Source organism: Chinchilla lanigera, unplaced genomic scaffold (assembly GCF_000276665.1).
Source record: "Chinchilla lanigera isolate Chin_1 unplaced genomic scaffold, ChiLan1.0 scaffold00070, whole genome shotgun sequence".
Lineage (NCBI taxonomy): Eukaryota > Metazoa > Chordata > Mammalia > Rodentia > Chinchillidae > Chinchilla > Chinchilla lanigera.
In genome coordinates, this window is record NW_004955471.1 from 3,574,575 (window position 1) to 3,595,040 (window position 20,466).

The 20,466-nt window shown below is 35.9% G+C and overlaps 1 long non-coding RNA gene across 1 annotated transcript in view; it reads left to right on the forward strand.

The window, feature by feature from the left end:
• Positions 1-20,466, forward strand: part of LOC106150305 — a 103,406-nt gene that overhangs the window by 54,765 nt on the left and 28,175 nt on the right. The window contains exon 2 of the long non-coding RNA XR_001237041.1: positions 18,347-18,400. This is a non-coding gene — a long non-coding RNA (uncharacterized LOC106150305). The remainder of the gene's footprint in view (positions 1-18,346; positions 18,401-20,466) is intronic.

Consider the following 20,466-nt stretch of genomic DNA (forward strand, 5'->3'; position numbering starts at 1 on the left):
TACTAAAGTGGTTGAGTTATAACTCAGGCAAACATTGCTGCTAGAGTCAGGGCTAGAATAACACGTACAAGGCAAAGAGGAATCATACCAGTTACTTTAACAGTGAGAATTTAACATAAAGAATTTTAAATTATTTAGTGAAGAATTAACAACTATTATTTAGTGAAAAGTTAACAAATAGAGAATACAAGCTTATCTCCAAGTTAGCAAGTGGTATGATTGCTGCTTGGCTGGTGTTGGTGTTCTGTGGTCTGTGATCCAGATTTACAGAGTAGACTCTGGCTGCTAGTGGTCTCTGAGATAGAACAATGACGCTGGGAGAAATAATATCTGGCAAACTGGATGTGCAGGCTGATGCTGGGCCTGACTGGCATGACCAGGAGGAAGAAGAACTTTTACTGAGTGGTACTGTAAGAAGCCGAAAGCCCACAGGAGTAAACAGGCTCCTGTCCTTCCTCCGAGTCTGCAATCCCCCTCTGACACTCAAGCCAGCAAAGCAGAAATAGGGTCTCTACAGTTCTAGTCTTAGCATCCCCAAGGTGATATAAGGTGGGTTTGAAGCTGAGAGACCATCTTAGGATAACAGGTAGCACAAATAGGGCTTAGATAGTGGCAGATGGGGTAGCAGGATCATCTCTGAATCCCTAAGATCTGGCTGTCTTTCCTAGGCAAATGGGGCGGGCACGACGACAACCTGACTGGGAAAGCAGGAGACACAATGGTTCCGAGGGAGTCTTGGAGGCATGCCTTTGGCAAGTCATGTGCTGGCTGCCAGATTGCTAAGTGCTGGGCTGAAGCTATAGCAATTTTCGCTGCAGTGTCAGAATGACTCAGAGACTGAGGAGGGACTGACTGGTAAGCAAGGTTCGGCCATCACTGCATTGGCCGTGGCGGAACAAAGATGGCTAAAGGGGAGGGAACCCACGCTAGTGCTGGTGACGTTTCACAGAGACTGAAGCCAATACTCCACTGGAAGACAGGGAGACTTATTCTAATCTGATACACATAAAAGGAGACAGAAGGAGGGAGGGAAGGAGGAGGGAGCAAGGGAGGGAGAGGGAGAGAGAGCTAGCCTAGTACTGTATTTCTTGACTTTGACACAGCTCTTGGAACATTACAATTTCATTATGGAAAATGCCAATCATCCAAACCTCCCCAGACCCTTGGAAGCCCAAAGATTCCATGGTGAGAAATATGGCCCCAGAGCATGTTAGTTCCTTGATTGCTGGAGATGACATTCATCTAGTCAGACCTTTACTCCTTCCTTCCATTGCCACCCACCACCGTTCATACCAGCAGTAGCATCACCCATGGAGCCCTACGGAGAGTGCTGGGGCTCAATGTTCCTCAGACCAATGAAATGAGACTATTAGAATATGGGGCAGGTGGATGAGTATTTTTAAATGTTCCTCATGATATTTGAATGCCAGTCATGGATATACACAACGGGCTATGAGAATTCCACATATCAATTAATCTAGCTTATCTTTCAGTTCACTTCAAAGGTTAAGAATGTAGCGGGTAGCTGGTATTATGTTGGTTAGTGGTGATATAATAAATCAAATAAGATTAGCACCTCATGACTCAGTAGGAGAGACAGAGGCATGAACATATGGATATACGATTTAACCTGCTGAGTACTATATCCTGAATAATTAGGTATTGAGAGGGGGCATGCTCAGTTCCACATGGCTATATCAGAGAAGGAGAGATGGGGAAATTTCATGTAGCAAGTGAGTATATGCAACTAAGTACACATTGGTTGAGTTGACTTGTGAAGAATAAATAGGATTTATCAAAGAGGATTAAGCAAGAAAGAACATATGTTTGGGTGATAAGAAAAGTGGTTGAGTTGTGTGAAAGGCAAGAGGTGAGACAGAAAAGGCAAGTGAGAACCCCATAGTAAAAGGCTTTGAATTCAACATTAATTGAATATCCATGAGAATCCTAGCACAGGCTATGCTCTGAAGGTACAAAAATGAATATAAATGACCGCTTATTTTCCAGAAGCTCTCAGTTATATAGATGAGTCAGAGCAAGGTGGTAGATGCATTTTGGGCAGAGTTGTATGTGAAGAAAAACAACAGAAGCTTGGTTTGGTTATTTTATTTTAGTATTTATTTTTTGTCTTTTTTGAGACAGAGTTTCACTATGCATTTTAGGTTGGGCTTGAACTCACTTTGTAGAGCAGGCTGGCCTCAAACTCCCAGCGATCCTCCTGCCTCAGCCTCCCGGGTGCTGGGATTACAAGCATGTGCAACCATGCCTGACTTGGTATGGTGATTTTAGGGAATAATGATAACCCAGCCCTTCTGGGTGTGTGACAGCAATGGATGGAGGCTAAATCTCAAAAGGAAGGCTGAGGTTAGATTGGAAGAGACTCATGCCATATTTAGAAGTTTGAACTTTATACTACAGTTAACAAAAGGCTCTGAGGATTTCAAAGTGAGAATTAATAATACTGCATCTCTGACTTTCAAATGATAACTTTGTGGTGATATGACATAAATTGTGATCTCCAGAAATGTGGGAAGAGAGACCGAAGACAAAAGGGAAGGATTATTAAGGTGATCCAGATCACAGGGCTTTTCTGATCTAAAGCAGTTGGGTTTTAGTCTTAGTAGGTATTGTATTTAATGGGGCTTCTGCTTTAGTGATGGGAAGCAGAACACCTTGAATTTGAGGTACCTAGGTTTTCCAGGAGGAGCAGTGAATTGGACAGCTGGAAATATGCATCTAGGGCATATAAGATTAGTCTAGATTGGAACTGTTTATCTGTGTTGGGTGTTTGTAGGGGTTAGATGCAGTCAAGTAAATGGCCAGATAGAAACTGACTTTTGTGGAAACTTATGACCTGGAGATCGGCAAAAGGCAGGAGCAAAAAGAAAGAAAAACCAGAGGGATCAGGTGGGATCAATATTTCAGAGCTTTTGACTCTAGAGAGAAAATAACTTCAAGAGGAATGGATTAGACAACAGTGTTAAATACTGCAAAGAAGTCAATGAGGATTTAAAAACAGTAATTATAGACTAAGTACCGAGGGGAGGGGCCATTGATGTGTTTGGTATACATTAGGTGCTCAATAATATTTATAGAATGAGTAAATGGATATGGATTATGGGTTTTCCTTGAGGGATATATACTGCTTATATTCTCTAGTTTATTCTTGCTTGCATATATGTTTATTCATTAGATTTGGAGATTTCTTTAGTTTTCAAAGTATGGACACAAAATTAATCCACAGAGAACATGGTTGTATTTTCTAACTGAAAATGAACATTTTTTGAATGGAAGGTTTTTTCCCTCATCATTTTCAGATAATGCATTAAACAATGGAAGATGAACTAGCACACACTTAATTTCCTATGTCATCAGAAGTATGTTCTTTTTGACCTTTACAAGTCGAATTCAAAAGTTAATTTAATTTTCCCACTAAAGGCCATTAAGGCTCTGAGACAAGGGTTCAGGTTGGATTCAGAATAATTTTAATGAGTTGGAAGTAGGTCAAAAAACATTTGCCACTTATTTTTTAAAAATGCTTCTGATTTATCATAAATTTTCTCCTAACATTTTCATAGTATGTCCTCTCTCAAAATTAAATCCTATTAGCTGAACAACTTCTATATTAACTGGAAAGTAGCCAAATCTCTTTCAAGGGGCATAAAGAAATAATTTATGGACCATATTTTTAAAAAGTCACTTGAAAGAAATTTGCCTTAAATTTTTTTGTTAGAGTTCTCCAAACTGCTACAAAGCTAAATACTGTTTTAAAAATCTCAACGAATTTACATATTCTAATGTTACATTTGACGATCACTTTCAATAGGAGAATATTTAGTTTTATATTCTCTTTGAAGGAGAGGTAATTAGTAAAAGGAAGTTGTGGTTTGGGAGTAATTGCAAGGAGAACAATATAATACAGGACACATATTTTATAAGATTATTTATAATAGTCACCCAAAGAATCATATACAAGAGAGTGCAGAAAATCTGTCCACACACTAAAGACCACAGAATCCAGCTGAGGGCCTGGATCCCATGATAATGTCTTGCATGAGCTAGAAAGTCTGTGCCAGCGGGATGAGGGATCTGTGCTAATAGGCTAAGGGATCTACCCTGGAGCCAAGAAGCGACACTCAAAGTAAGAACCAGAGCTCCCCCAAAAAGTACCACAGCCATCCTCAGCAACAGAGAGGTCCTGAGCACCTCTGATGATTAGGATAGCCGAGTTCCCATCAGGGAAGCCAATATGACAAGCTTCTCCAGGAGACTGAGCAGTGCACCATCTTCCCCTCCAGAGCCAGGAAGCGATGCTCAAAGTGAGGACCAGAGCTGCCCCAAAGTGAACCGAAGCCATTCTCAGGAGCAAGTCTCAAGCTCCTCCAAGGATGAAAACAGCCAAGTTCATCAGGAAAGCCAGCATGATAAGGTCCTCCAAGAAAACTAACAGCTCCTTATGGCTTCTCTCCACTTCCAACAGGCTCCCAACAGCTTCTACCAACTCCCAACAGCCTAACTTCTTCTTCAGTTCGGTCTCTCATGCTGCTGGCAACAATCCCCAAGAGGGCCTCCCACACCCAGCACCACATTTACTCAGTTCAGCTGGGTGTTATAAGTTGACCACCAGTTATCAATCCACCACAGAAGTCACTTAGTAGACTGTGGTATTTAGTTAATGTAAGTGAATTCAGAGGATTCTGAATACATACTGTTTTTGACCAATAATTATAGACTAATAGGGATAGCAGATGGCATTGTTTTAAAGATGATTTGGAGTTAGTTTCTGAGGTTATTTTCCATGAAGCAGGCTCAGAGAGGAGAACTTGTGGCCAAGCTGATTCATTAAGGGAACTATTTCCAAGAGAGGATGGCAAGGGAGTGGGAGACCCTGGGCAGGGAAGGGGGCAGGCAGGGCAGAGGTGGATTGCAGACAATCTTTCAGGGAGGTATGAAGTATTAATCACAGCTGTGTCTTGACCTGGATGTGCTGTCCAACACCTGTTGGTCATTTGGTTCAGGCTGTGGTGAGTTAAGGGCAGAAGGAAAGGGAGGACAGAGCACCCTGCTTCTGTATGTGGACAGAGCAGTGCATCCAGTATCCTAAGGTCAGGGTTCTGCCGCCATTAGGGGCAAAAGGGGTAGGCATATAGGTTAGCGGAGGGGCAGTTGGCAGAGTAGTGGTAAAAGTGATCCATAGTGATGGGAATGGAGCACCAAAAATTATGCTGCATGTGTTTTATGTAGTTGATAATTTAATTTCTCTGAAAATACTACAATACTTAAATTTCTCTAACTTTACTGCCCAAAAGTCCAAAAAAAATGAGGGTCTGTGTAACTAGTGATATCACATTTATTGCTTAGTTGTTGAGTTAAAGATGTCATCTTATCTCTATAGACAAAACCCAGGTAGAAATATACTTGGAGACACACTGTCCAGAAGGAAATGTTCTTCACCTCTCCAGTTTTATTTTGAGAGGTTCTCTTCCTGTCCTAGCACAAACTCTTCCATGTGACATGTTTTTATAGTAGAAATGGGTTTATGATTCACTAAGAGAACTTCCATATCAAATTTGACAAGTGATTATTTTTTCTCCTTCAGAAGAGTTTTTGAAGATCTACACAAAGCTTTTCCTTTAGTTTTTGTTTTGCTTTGTTTCAGTTTTTTATGAGTAGTCCCTCATCTTTGCCTTGCTAAGATATTTATTGTTGCAAGGATAAAGAAGCCATATAAATGCATATGGTGATATTTTAGCTCAAAAATACTTCACAAAATTCTCTAAATCATTAGTTTATCTTTATTAAGGCTATGAGAAATGATTTGGTACAAAAATTCCTTCATTGTATGCTCAAGATTAAGAGAAGCAGTTGAAAAGTATCAGCATTGTTTTTGTACAAGAATGATATCCTGCATGCCAGTGTCCTCTGAAAAGAATTTACATTTTGATGGAAGAGAATATCATGCCAGAGATTTTAGGTAATAGCTAATATTTGTACAGCAACTGAAGGCATTTAGTAGACAGTGGTTCCTGTTTATCTCTAAAGGATATGTCCCCTAACACAGAGTGGATACCTGAAACCAGAGGTGGTATCTAACACTATATAGTCTATTTTTCCTATACATACATACTTGTGATAGTCTTTAATTTATAAATTAGATACAGGAAGAGGTGAATGTGATAATAGTAATAAAATAGAACAATCATAACAATAAACTGTAGTTAAAGTTATGTGAATGTAATCTCTCTCAAAGTATCTTATTTTAATATAATCTCTCTCAAAGTATCTTATTTTAATATAATCATGCTTCTTTCTATAACAATGTGACATGATACAATGCCTATGTATGAGAGGAAGCGAAGTGAGTGTTGTAGGCATTGTAACACAAACTCTCTGGTACTTTTACAATTGAACGGACAACAAAGACAGCCACTAAGTAACTAGTGAGTGGGTAGCACGGGGATATAGGGACAAAGGAATGATGCCCAATTGGGCAGGATAGAAGGAACAGCTCAGGAATTCATGGTGACTGACAATGGTGTACAATTTAAAATGAATGAATCCCTTGGTTATAAAATTTTCCAGTTAGTATTTTTTTACTGTAATTCACAGCAGGTAACTAAAACCATGGGCAGTGAAATAGTGGGTAAAAGGGCACTACTGAACTTTGTTAGCAAGTCATGGTCAACAGGTTTATCTCATTCTGCTAAAATTGCCCCAAACAACCTAACCTCAGTGCTGACTCACCTTTCAGTGCAGCTGGACCGTTGCATTGTCCAGGGGTCAGTCTTCTCCTCTCTCACCCTCATTCCTTCCTATGCTTATCCACCAGGAGCACCAGGGAAGAGAAGGAGGTAAAATAGGCTTCTCCTGGAGCCTGACCCTGTTTTAGTTTTTCTTTCTATTTAGTTTTCTAAAGGTAGTTTAACACTACGTGGCAAGAAGGGTGTTTAAAAATCTATAACTGGGTTTTTCTTAATCCCCAACTGTTGGTAAAATGATTTACAAAAAGACACGGTACTAGCATAAAAATAGACATGCAGGCCAGCAGAACAGAGGACGCAGAAACAAACCTATACCACCCCAGCAATCACTGGACAATAGTGCCACAAGCATGCATGGGAGAAAACGGCCTCTTTGAGAAATGGTGCTGGGAAAGCTGCCTATCCATATGCAGAAGATTAAAACTAGACCTCTATCGGATGCCTTATTCAAAAATCAATTCAAAATAGCTAAAAATCCTAGGTAGAAGACTGGAAAGTTTCAAAATGCTAGAAGAAAACATAGGGGAAACACTCAAGAGACAGGCAAAGGAAATAACTTCCTACACAAGACTCCAGTAGTGCAAGCATTGACAAAAGAGATTACCCCGAATTACCAAACTTTCGCACAGCAAGAGCAACAACAGAGTGAAGAGACAGCACACAGAATGGGAGAAATATTTTACTGGCTATTCTTTTAACGGAGGATTAGTATTCAGAATATATGAAGAACTCAAAAAACTTTAACATTAGGGGGAAAAAAAAACCAAGTAATATATGGGCACATGAACTGAACAGACATTTCTCCAAAGAATAGAAATTACCATTAACTGTATGAAAATGTTCAATAAGTTTAGCCACCAGGGAAATGCAAATCAAAACTACTTTGAGATTTCCTCTCAGAATATGAAAACATACTGGTGAGGATGGGGGAAAAAGAATCCCTTATACACTGTGGTTAGGAATGCAAATCTGAAGCCACTGTGGAAATCAGTATGGTTGTTCCTTCTAAAACTAAAAATACAGACACCACTTGATCCAGCTATCCCACTCCTAGATATACACCCAAAGGTTTCAAAGTTAGCATATTATAGAGATATCTGCATACCTACATCTATCGTGACATAATTCACAATAGTTAAGCTATAGAAAGAGCCTAGATGCCTGTCAATTGATGAATGCATAATGAAATGTGGTACAAATGCCTAATGGAGTATATTTCAGCCATAAAGAACAAAGTCATATCATTTGAAAAACAATGGGTGGAACTGGAGACCATCATAGTAAGCAAAATAAACCAGAATCAGAAAGACAATATCCCATTTTGTCTCAAACATAATTCCAGAGAAAAAAAACATGGAAGTAGACTGGAGAATGTTAGAGAAGACGAAGAAAAAAAGAAGGGAAAAGAAAAAAAAAAAAAGATAGTTGGGGATCAGAAAAGATCAAAACTTCATATAGATGAGTGTGACAAAATGAAACCTATTATTCTGCATAATTAACATGTGCACTAAAAATACCAAAGCACAAACTTTTCTTATGTTAAAAAAAAGTGGGTGTAAAGTCAGATATTTGGGATAAGGAAGAATGGAGATGATTGCAGAGAAATAGAAGAAACAGAGAGAGAAAATACTACTAACTATCAGTGGTGCACAGCACATGGATAATTTAACTGCAAACTTCTTGGCATCTAAAGTCATACAAAAACCTCTGATGGATTCTTTCTTCATTCGCTCTCACCATTGTATGTCTTTGACCTGGAGGATTGGGTCATACGCCAAAAGGAACTTGGCCCAGTTTATCCCCAGTAACTCTGTACTTTCCTTTCTGAATTTCAGTCAGAAATCACAGATTACAGAGGAAGAATTTACATGTGAAAAATAATTCATCTCAACACTGGGAGAATGAGACCAAGAGGTGATATGAATGTGTACAGTGGTGGAAGTAAACTTAGACAATCCCCCTCCCTGCAGCTCCCTCGGACAACCAGATTTCACTTGAAACATTGAATGAAAATGGCAGTAGAAATGAAAGCAGCCTTTTTGTTCTCTAAAGCTACGGTGTGGAGGCAAGTGGGTCATCACGCTGAGGTGACCACCAGTTTTTCTCCTCTTTTGTCTCATTTTTCATTCCTTTTCGTCTAAGAGCCTTACTTCTCATTTTCTTAAGTGTCTTTATGAGAGATACTTTGGGTATCACAATGTCTACTTCAATGACCAATTTGCAGTCTGACAGCAGACAAATCATTGTCTCTTTTGAGCTCATTTCCATACCTATAAAGCTGAGAGGTTAGTCCGTGTCTTCTAGAGGTTCCTAAGAATTTAAGGATGAGGATGTATGCGTGGAATATATCTAAGGAAAAGGTCCTGCATCCTGAGATTGTCTACCATCTCATAGCGATGTTATGAACTCAGTGAGAAAATTCATGTAATATTTTGAGTTCCATGACACACAAGCAGCACATGCATTTGTGCTCTTCTGATTTATGTGCTATAGAGCTATAGCAACCTATATTTTGTAATGTGTTTATTCACTTCTTCATTCATATCTATACCAGACTTCACATGGGCAGTGATTCAACAGTGGAAAAAAGTGTCTCAAACGTTTTTCCTGAACAAACAGCCACCCAATAACTATTGTACTATTGTACACGTACCACCACCAGCACCTATTGTGATTTACATTTTCTTCTATTGGGGCGGGAGATGGTAATGAAGGGAAAGAGCAAAGAAAGAAAGATAGTCAAGATTTTCACATTCAAGTAACTCCCATCTCCTATCATTCAGCACGCTGAATGTGCCTCCAAACATTAAGATACTGGAATATCTCTTTCAGAATGACTGACCAGTGGAAAGAATTTGAATTTATCTATTAACTACACAATTAAAAGCCATTTTTAAAAAATAATCATGGATTCATAAAAATCTATTTTAAGAAACATCAGCAATCCACATCAGCTTCCTCCCCAGGCCAATCATATTCCGAAATACGAAGAATGGCTGTTTACCGAATGCTTAAAGTTTACTGTAATTAGCATGTTGCTTTCAGACATGCTCACATAAAACAATGGATGCTAATTTAATTAACAGAAACATCTTGGGAGAGGTTGGGCAGCCCACACTTTCCAAGAAAGAGCTGAACTGGCAGACTTTGAGAAATACAATAACTTCTGCTCTGGCGATGGAAAGCAGGAGTGAAGGGCTCTCTTCTTGGGGTGAGGCTATCACTCAGATTTGTGCCTCAAGATTTCATTCCTGGGGAGAGAGAATAATTGAGGTATCCTGGATAAAGTGCATAATTTGGTGGTAATTGTGAGGGAATTCTTGGGGCCAGCAATACCTTTCCCACCTCTGAAGCATGGAGTTAGGGAGGGAAAGTACCCAAAGAAAGGCGGTTAGGCAAACAAACCTCAAGATATCTATGACTCCAAATCTATGCTATAATTAAGTTTATTTAAAATATCAGGTGGATGCATGTGTAGCATACTGGACTCCCTAACAACTTAACTATTGGTATATTCATTGCTTAAAGTTTATGTAAAAGAAGCAGTGGGTTGAAATGGTCTGCATATTTGGGTTTTGCCTTGGTATGATCACTAATTAGCTATATAATATGCACAAGGAGCTTAATCTCTAAAGGACTCAGTTTCCAGAGATGAAAATTGGGGGGCTGTATAGATCTATATTCTATATATAATTTTATTTTTTTGGCTTGATTGCTGATCTGAGTTACAGAATTGAGATGATTCTGTACCTCAGTGTTTCAATGTGTACTACACAATCAAAGTCTCTTTCTTATTTTATTTCCCTGTCAACTAAATCCCAAGTCTCCATTTTTCAATACCATACACTGCCCATTTGTATTAGTCAGCATTCCATCCTTGTGACAAAACACCTGAATTAAATGACTTAAATAGGAAAAGTTTACTTTGGTTCATGATTTCAGAGGTTTAAGCCAGGGTTACCTTGCACCGTCACTTTGGGTCTGTTGTGAGGCAGTACACCATGGCAGGGATATGTGACAGAGGAAAGATGCTTGCCTCATAGCTCCTGGAAGCACAGAGAGTGGGAACAGGACTGGGGGCCCAATATTCCTTTAAAGTATGCACTCAGTGACCTAACTTGTTCCCAATGGGTCCCACTTCCTAAAGGTTCATTGCTTCCCAGTGGTGCCACTGGAAGGCAGGCACGTCATTAGCATAAGGGCCTCTGGGGAATAGTGTATACCCAAACTGTTGCACTATCTACTCAGAATACTCAGCACATTTCTTATAAAAGTAAACTATATAGTGTGATTTTCTATGTGTGTACATGTTACACATATACACAAATATATACACATATATGTATATAATATATATAACACTTAAACAGTTTGCAATGCTTTTGTCAATCTAATTTTATTTTAAAAAATTGTTTTCATGCAACATTATGGCATTGCATAATGTATAGCCACTATTATCGTATTTATCTTCCCCTGGTGATGAGTACATAAAGCAGCTCCAAATTTTACTACTAATAGGAAGTTGTTTGCTTATACATAACAGTATTTCCTGTAGTAGTTATAAGAGTTTCTGTGGGATTTATTCCTCCAGTGGGATTAAGATATAAAAATTCCGAATTTCACTAACTAGAGTTAATTTGCTTTCTGGAAAGAATTTAACACTTTCTACTGCCATCAGTCCAGCACACAAGCTCTTACTTGTCTAACTTTTCTTCAAAACTTGTTTTCAGGGCTGGGGATTTAGCTCAGTGGCACAGTGCCTGCCCAGCAAGTGCAAGGTCGTGAGTTCAATCCCTGATACCAGGAAAAAGCCCCCCCAAAGAACCACAAACAAACAAACAAACAAAAAAACCACAAAGCTTGTTTTCATCTAGCTTTCTATATGTAGATACAGACAGGCACTGAATTTTATGTGGGTATGGATGTATACATATTTATATATGCATATTTAGAACTTCTGCATGTATATATACATATATAAAATACATGTTTGTAGCCTGTAGTTTTGCCCTATAACCACTAAGATATTTCCCTATATTTTTTCCTATGTCTTATAGTGTTTTAATTTTTCATACTTTAACTTATTTGAAGTATCTCTATATCTGAAGATCAACTTATAAGGAGAAAATGTTTAGTTTTGGCTCATTATGTCAGAAGCTCCAATCCATGATCAGTTGATCTAGTTGCCTTTTGGCCTGCAGTGAGCTAGAATATCATTGCAGGGAACACATGGTGGAAGAAACTGCACACTTCATGCACCCAGGGAGTGAAGAGAGAAGACAGGGGTGAGTTGCCAATGTCCTCATCAAGGACACACCCCCAGTGATCTAACTTTCTCTCATTAGGCTCCACCTCTTTTTTGGAAGTACTAGAATTTAGACCTAGGGCTTTTGTGCTGAGCTATATCCCCATACCTTTTTATGTTTAAAGTTTGAGACAAAGTTTCCCTAATCCCTAAGTTACCCAAGCTGGGTTTAAATTTGTGATCCTTCTATCTCAGTTTCCCAGAGTGCTAGGATTATAGGTATGTACCACAATGTGTAGCTTAGGCCCCATTTTTTAAAGGTTCCACCATCTGAAAATAGCAACAGGCTTGGTAACCCAAGTCTCTAATACATGAACCTTTGGAGGATACCTCCAAACCACAGCATCTTTTTTTTTTTTTTTTACTTTATTTCTCTGTGTAATGTAATTTATGTAATTTATTCAAGACCTTCTACTAAATAAGCTATCTTTCAGTCTTTTTCTCTCATTTTTTGTCTACTTTATGTGATAGCAAATCACATATAAATATTGCTCTATTTGGCTCTCTCTCCTGTTTCATTGGTCTATTTGGTTTTGTACCAATGTTACATTGCTGTAAATTACTGTAGTTTTGTGGTATGAGTTAACATTCGAGAGGTTAAACCCCTCGTTATTTTTCCTTTTAAAAAATTGATCTATTAGCCAACTGGCTTTTCATATGGAAATAAATAAAAATGTATCCTATTATATAGAAATAAATTCCAGATGAATAATGGCTTAGAAATGATGCAAAATAAAAGTTTGTTAAAAATTCTATGAGAAGAAATGTACAACAGATGGATTTCTGAAGCCTTCCTAGCAAAACTAGAAATATATAAATCCTATTAAAGCATCTTAATATATATATATATATATATATATATATATATATATTTGGCAATATATAAAGCTTGAAAACTTGTATATGAAAAAACTTTCCATAAAGAGTCAATAGGCAATGATTGGATTCAAAAAAGACATTTGTAACTCATATGACAAAGCATTACATTTTGTATTATTCAAAGGTTATAAACTCAGATGGATACATAAAGAACTGATAGCAAAGGACCAAATTTAAATAGCCAACAAATGGAAAAAGATGCACCAGTTTAAAGACAGAATCAATCAGCTGTAACCACATGCTCTCTGAACAGGGAGGGATACAGAAAAAAAGGTAGTATGATATATATATATATTAGTGGCACTAATGCTAAGATTTAGATCATTTTCATAAGGAAATCTGGAAAAATCTATGAGGCTTAAAAATACACATTCTTTTCTATTCAACATTTCTATTCTCGGACATTTCTATTATAGAAATAAAGGTACACATCCTGCCCATAAAAATAAAAGTATAAAATTGTATAAACTCGTGAAGGGAGAAGATCTTCAATGATGCAGTTGCTTATACTCACCAAAAAAGTGAAAGTAAATTGCCCTTTGAGAAGAATGTAACTGAATTATGGTTCATACAGTATTCTACAGTCATGAGAGTAATTTAGAGCGATAGATATATGTGTATGATAGGATATGTGATTGTGCATAGGATGTAGATAGGAAAATAGAATGTGGGCGTGGACACATGGGATTGGGGAAGACAGTGGAGAAAGACATTCGTAGTAAAAAAAAAGGAAGTATGGTACGATTCCAAATGTATAAAATTATGTATGTATAAATCATGCAAGAATGGACAGTCACTGAGCATTAAAAGTGATTGATTATCTATCACAAAATACTGAAATTACAGATGAATTATTAACATCTGTTCTAAGTTTTTCAGGGAACATATGTTTACCTAATCAGGAAAAACAATAAAGATATTGTCATTGTAGAAATAAGTATTAAGTCACTAAAAGCAAAAGAGCAAATGTGAAACAAAGATTAACAGTTATTTATAAACATTTATTCTTCCATAGAAATATTGGATAAAGTTAGGCACATTTGAAAAAACTACTACTAGGATCTTTAATGACATTACATTTAATGTCAATAAATGTCAATATAATTACACTGGAGAAAAATCTTATGCAGATCGATATCTCATTATATTGTGTTCTCTATAATATATTATGCTCATTTACTGCTTCACATTTTTGTCTTTAAAAGAGCTTAGGTATTTTCTTCTTAAAGGTTTTATTCATCCTGTATTAAGTAGTTTATTGTTTTTGTTGGTATTTTGCTGCTTTTTTTGTTGCTATATTTGCTGCTTTATTTTCTAGTTTGTGATTTAGAAGAACATTTTTCACTTTTATAAGTTGATCTTTATCTCGTAACTGTGCCAAATTATTCATTTGTTCACATGACATTTTTGTTGCTTCAAATGTTTCATTTTAAGAGAAAAAATTTTATACTGGCAGAATATATGAATGTACAATTTACTATCCAACTATTTTAATTATATGGTTTAGGGGTATTAAATAAACACATATTATTGTGCAGTCATAACCATAATCCACCTCCAGAACTGTTTTCATCTTGTAAAACTGAAACTCTTTGCCTATGACACAATAATTACCCATTTATTTCCTTTTTCTCTAAAACCTTAGCAACCATCATCCCAATTTCTGTCTATGAATTTGGCTATGCGAGGTATCACATGTAAGTGGGGGAGTGCAGTATTTAACTTTCTGTATTTGGCATTGTTCATGTGAAAAAAAATGCCTTTAAGTTTCATCTGTAGCATAACATGAGTCAGAATTTCTTTTAAGTCCTAGTAATATTTCATTGTGTGATAATCAAGTTGGATTGTCAACTTGATTGGCTTAAGGACAGGCTGGAGGATTAGTAAAGCACACTTCTGGGTGTGTCCATGTGGGTCCTAGAAGCCTGATTTGGGATTTTATATCTGGTTTCTGACTCCTTCCTTTCAGGTACTATTCCCCTACCCTGATTCCCAGCCACCATGAAAGCAAGCTTTACTCTTCTGTATCCTAGTATGATGTTCCTGCCTTGAAGTCAGTCATCAATGGACTGCACCCCCTGAAATCATGAATGAAATAAACTATTTCATCCATTAAGTTGTGGGTGTTGGGTATTCTCTCCCTGTAACAGGAAGCTAATACACGTTGTATGTATGTACATTTTTTTATGTTTTTTCATCTGTTGATAAATTCTTGAGTTGATTCTGTATTTGTTATTATAAATGATGTTGCAATGAATATGAGTGTATGAATTTTTTTCTTTCCTTTTTTTTTTTTTTTTTGGTATCGGGAATCAAACTCAGGACCTTTCATTTGCCAGGGAGGCACTTGTGCCACTGAGCTATATCCCTGGCCTGGGTGTATGACTATCTATTCAAGACCCTGCTTTCAATTCTTACATGTATTTAACCAGAGGTAGATTTCATAGATTATAAGGTAACTCTATGTCAATTTTTTGAGAAACTGCCAGACTGTTTCCTACAGTCATTTTATATTCCTACCAATAGGGTACAAGGGTTGTGACTTCTCCACACCTTTACAAACACATGTCTTCAGTTTTTATTTTACTTTGTAATAGTAACTATCTCAATAGGTGTGAGGTAAATTGGTATCTCAGTATAGTTTGGGTTTACATTTCCCTGGTGATTCCTGAGGTTTAATATCTTTTCTCACGCATATTCGCCATTTGTTTACTTTCTTTGTGGAAATATCTATTCAAATCTTTTGTGTACTTCTGAATCAGATTGTTTGTTTTGTCATTGAATTTTAGAGTTCTCCTTATATATTCTGCATATGAATCCTTCATCAGATGCAATTTGAAAATATTTTTTACTACTCTACAGGCTGCCTTTTTTCTTTGTATGACTGGCAAATATTTACTCTCATTCCACAGGCTGCCTTATTCCTTTGTTGAGAATGTCTTTTGATACACACACATTCTAAATTTTCCTTAAGTTCAATTTGTCTCTTTCTTTTGTTGTCTTTTACACTGATAATTTAATCTGCTTTCCTGAATTTTATCTAATGTTCTTCTCCCAATCAAACAATTCACTCAAACATCAGTTGTCATGTTACTTTTTCCTCCTCTTGGTCATGACTGTCTCTTACACTTTCTTTACTTTCAGTGACCCTGGAATTTTAAGGAATTTTAAAGAATGTGGCTTAGGAGTTTTGCAGGAAGTCTTCAGCTGAGATGTGTCTGATGGCTTCTCATGATTAGACTGAATAATGTGTGATTGGGAAGATGATCACAGAAGCGAAGAACTTTTTTATCACATTATCAAAGGTATCTATTCTGAACACAATCTATCATGATTGATGTTAACTAACTTGTTTGGTCAGCTTGGCCACCATAAAGTTATTTCTTTTATCCTCCTTTTCCATATTATACTCCTTGGAAAAAGGCATAATGCACAACCCACACTTAAAGAGAGGAGAGAGATGATCCACTTACTTAAGGGTACAGTATCAGTATTAGGCATTTGAAATTCTGCATGGGAGACTTGCCTCATCTCCAGCGTTTAGTCATTAAGTTGTCAGTTTAAATCAAAACGGATTTTGCAATACTTGTATTTTGGGTCGTAAACCAATATCATTTTAATCATTTTGTTGTTAAATTATTCTTTCACTATTTTAAACATTTTAAATTAACTCCTGCATCCCTTTAACATTTTGACATATGCCATCATTGGGGATCTCTTACTGTCTTTCTCTGTTTCTCCTTTTGTCCTCTCTCCTCCCCACTCATCCCTTCTCCTTCCCTTCTTCTTTGAGCAGTTTCTTAATTACTAGTGTTCTAAGATATCCCAGGATTATTTTATGTATTTATTGGCCTAGTCCTAGAACTAACCATTTCTCTGAGGAGCCCAGTTCTTTTTTTGGACAATGATATTAGAAATCAAGATTTGGATGCTAGGATGCTATGTTCTGATGGCTAGTGGATACCATAGGTTCTGGGTCCTCTAAGCTGGCAGAGCAAGAAAATATATGTGTGTACACACACATATGAAATATTTCTCTGTGTAATCCTTTGTTTCTGTATTAAGCTAAGGTGTATCCAATTCTATTCCATCACATGGATCATTCTAGAATCTTCTCCTTGCTTTTCAGTACATCTTACTCTAACAATGATGAATTTGGCTCCTACTATTTGCCAAGCTTTACAATCAGTTTATTACCTAAAAGATATGGAGGAAAGGAAAGGAGCAAGGAAGGAATATATATATATATATATATATATATAAAGATAGCTAAGATAATTTTACTACTAATTTCTATCAGCTCATTGAAAGGAACAGTTAGTGTTTATATTGTTTGTCCAATCTTACATGCCTATATCTGGTAACTACTTTGAAGACAACAATATATGATATAATAACCATTGTTAATTTCCTATCATCATATTTTAAAATTCTGTATCTTTTTTTATTATTCTCCTTAAAATAAACAAATTAAAAGATAGTTTGGTGGGATAGTTTGCCAGGATTGCATTAACTCACTACATCTATTTTTATTAGAATTTAGAATTGATTTTTAAAAATATCAGTGCTTTGTATTTTTCTTAGATACAACCTGCACATATTTTATTGGAATCTTTGCTATGGGTTTTAATTTATTGGATTATATATTATATATTTGAATTTCAAGTTCCAATTATTCATTTTTAGTATAGAAAAACAATTGATATTTATATTAACTCTGTCTCCTGTGACTTTACTGTACTGTTTATTAGTACATGAGGGATTTTTTGGTCAATTTGGGGGATTCTTATTCTTTGGGGGAGTTTTTATCTCCTTTCTAGTCCATATGCTTTTTGCATCCTTTTCTTATCTGACTATAACTCGGAATTCTAGGACAATATTGAGGAGGAGTGGTAAGAAAGGACACCTTTACTTTGTTTTTAATCTTATAGAAATATTCATTTTGTTATCACTAAGTGAGACGGTAGGTATAGGCTTTTTAGTTTTTCTCGGGTACCGGGAACCGAACTCACGACCTTGCGCTTGCCAGGCAGGCGCTTTTGCCGCTGAGCTAAATCCCCAGCCCCGGTATAGGCTTTTTAAAATAGATATTTTCCATCAAGTTGAGGGATTTGCTTTATTAGCTTGCTGAGAGTTTTTTAAAATCATGAGTAGGTATGGGGTTCAGTAAAATGATATTTCTACATCACTTGATATGATCGTACGATTTGTCTTCTTAACTATGTTGATGTAGTAGATTATTTTTAAATGTTGAGCCAGTCTTGCATAATTGGAATAAATCCCAATGAGTTATAGTATATTATTTGTACACATTATTGAACTCCATTTGATAATGTTTTACTAAGGATTTTTACATTTGTGTTTTTGACAAATATTGGTGTATCATTTTCCTTTTTTATAGTGGCTGTATCAAGCTTCAGTACTTAGGAAATCCTGGCTTCCCAGAATGATTCAAGTAAGTTTCTGAAAGAGACTGTGAAGAACTGATATTTCTTTCATAAATGATAAACTTTATTAGTGAAATTATGTGGACCAAATATTTCCTGGCTTGAAAGATTATCAATTGCTGACTAACTATATTATTCTATAAATATACATCTAGGTAGTTCCTCCTATGTGTGTTCTTATTATCCCTGTCTTTGCAGGACTTGGTTCATTTTATCTGTAGTCAAATTTTTTTAGCATAGGGTTATTTGTAATATTCCTTTATTATTATCATGACATCCATGGGATCAATAGTGATGACCCTTTTTCACTTTTAATATTGGTAATTTGGGTCTTCTCTTTTTATATTTCTTAGTTAGCTTGGCTGGGTTTCATTTCATCAATCTTATCAAATAACCACCTTTAGGTTTCATTATTTTTCTCCATTATTTTCTTATTGAGTTCTTGTTCAATTTCATAGACTTGTACTTCAATTTTAATAATCTTTTTTCTTTTTGTTATAAGCTTAAAGGTTCAGTTTTAAATTTCTCATGGTTAAGACTTAGGCTACTGATTTTTTTTAGGCTACTGATTTTAAATCTTTCTTTGTTTTTGTAGCATATGCCTCGGATACTATAACTTCCTCTCTAAACATTCACTGCGTCCCACAAAGTTTTATAGTTGTATTTTAATTTTCATTTAATTAAAACATTTAATATTTGTCCTTTATTCATGTGCTGTTGTAAATTATAGCTGTATATTTCCAAATATTAATGGATTTTCACAGTTTAAAAGTTATCTTCATTGTTGTTTGAGAACATACTTTGTCTGATTCCTAATCCTCTAACTTTGGCAAAGTATGTTCTCTGCCCCAGCATGTGGTGTACCTTGGGGAGTTTGAGAGAAGGTGATTCTGCTTTTGTTGAACAGAATGATCTGCAAATGTCCGTAAGATCAAGTGATTGATAGTGTTGTTCAGGTGAACAAGAGCTTCATTGATTTCCTCTCTACTTCATGTATCAATTATTGAAAAGGGGATATTAAAAACTGCTAAAATAGTTTTGATTTATTTTTGTTTTCACTTCTATCAATTTTTGTCTTATGTATTTTATATTTTAAGAATATACACATTTATGGTCGTAATGTTTTGGGGAAGAATTTGTCTATTTTCTGCCATATACTTTTATTTTCAATTTTTTTGTTTTGATGTCTGCTTTGTCTGAAATTAATGTAGCTATTTCAGCTTCTTTGTGATTAGTTATCTTTTCCCATTTCCTTGCTTTTAATATTTCCTTTATATTCTGTGGGTTTTCTGAAATAATGTTTTGTTAGGTCTTGTTTTTAAAAATCTAGTTAGTCTTCATATTTTAACTGTTGTGTTTAGACCACACACATTTAAAATGATTATTAACACATTTGGGTTAATCTCAAATATTTTTGTAATTATCTCATGCCGTTGATAGTGGTTTCTTTTGTTTCTTTCTCTAATTTTTACTTAACACCTTATTGGATTCCACTTATCATCTTCCAGTATATACTGCATGTTCTTACCTTTTTTAAAGATTTGTTTTAGATTTTACAAAATACATTTTCAACTACATTGATCTTCAGATAACACTGTTGTGCTTCTCATATCATGCAGGTATCTTATAACACAGTATTTATGTTTCTGATTTTTTTTATTTCTATGACATCACTGTCATTCATTTTACCTAAACATACACAATATTCAATATATCGTTACCATTATTATTTTAAACAGCTGTTCTCAGATCAGTTATGAGTGGAAAAAAGGAAATATTTTAACTTTATTTCCTCTGAATTTTTATATATGAATATATTTATATTTATATCCAAGTTACTTTTACTTAAATGCATTTATATATGCACTTTTTTCTTTTGGTATTTATTCTACTTCATATTTTTTGAGCATTCTTGTCTGGGTCTATAGTTTGGTGTCTGTTATTGATTCTGGAAAGTTCTCAGTCATTATTATTTCAAATAAATCCATTCTGCCTCCTCTGTGTTCTCTTTCTGTAATCTAATTTTCTCTAATTTGATCTTGAAGTCTTTTTCTCTGGAGAGCGACTACAAACT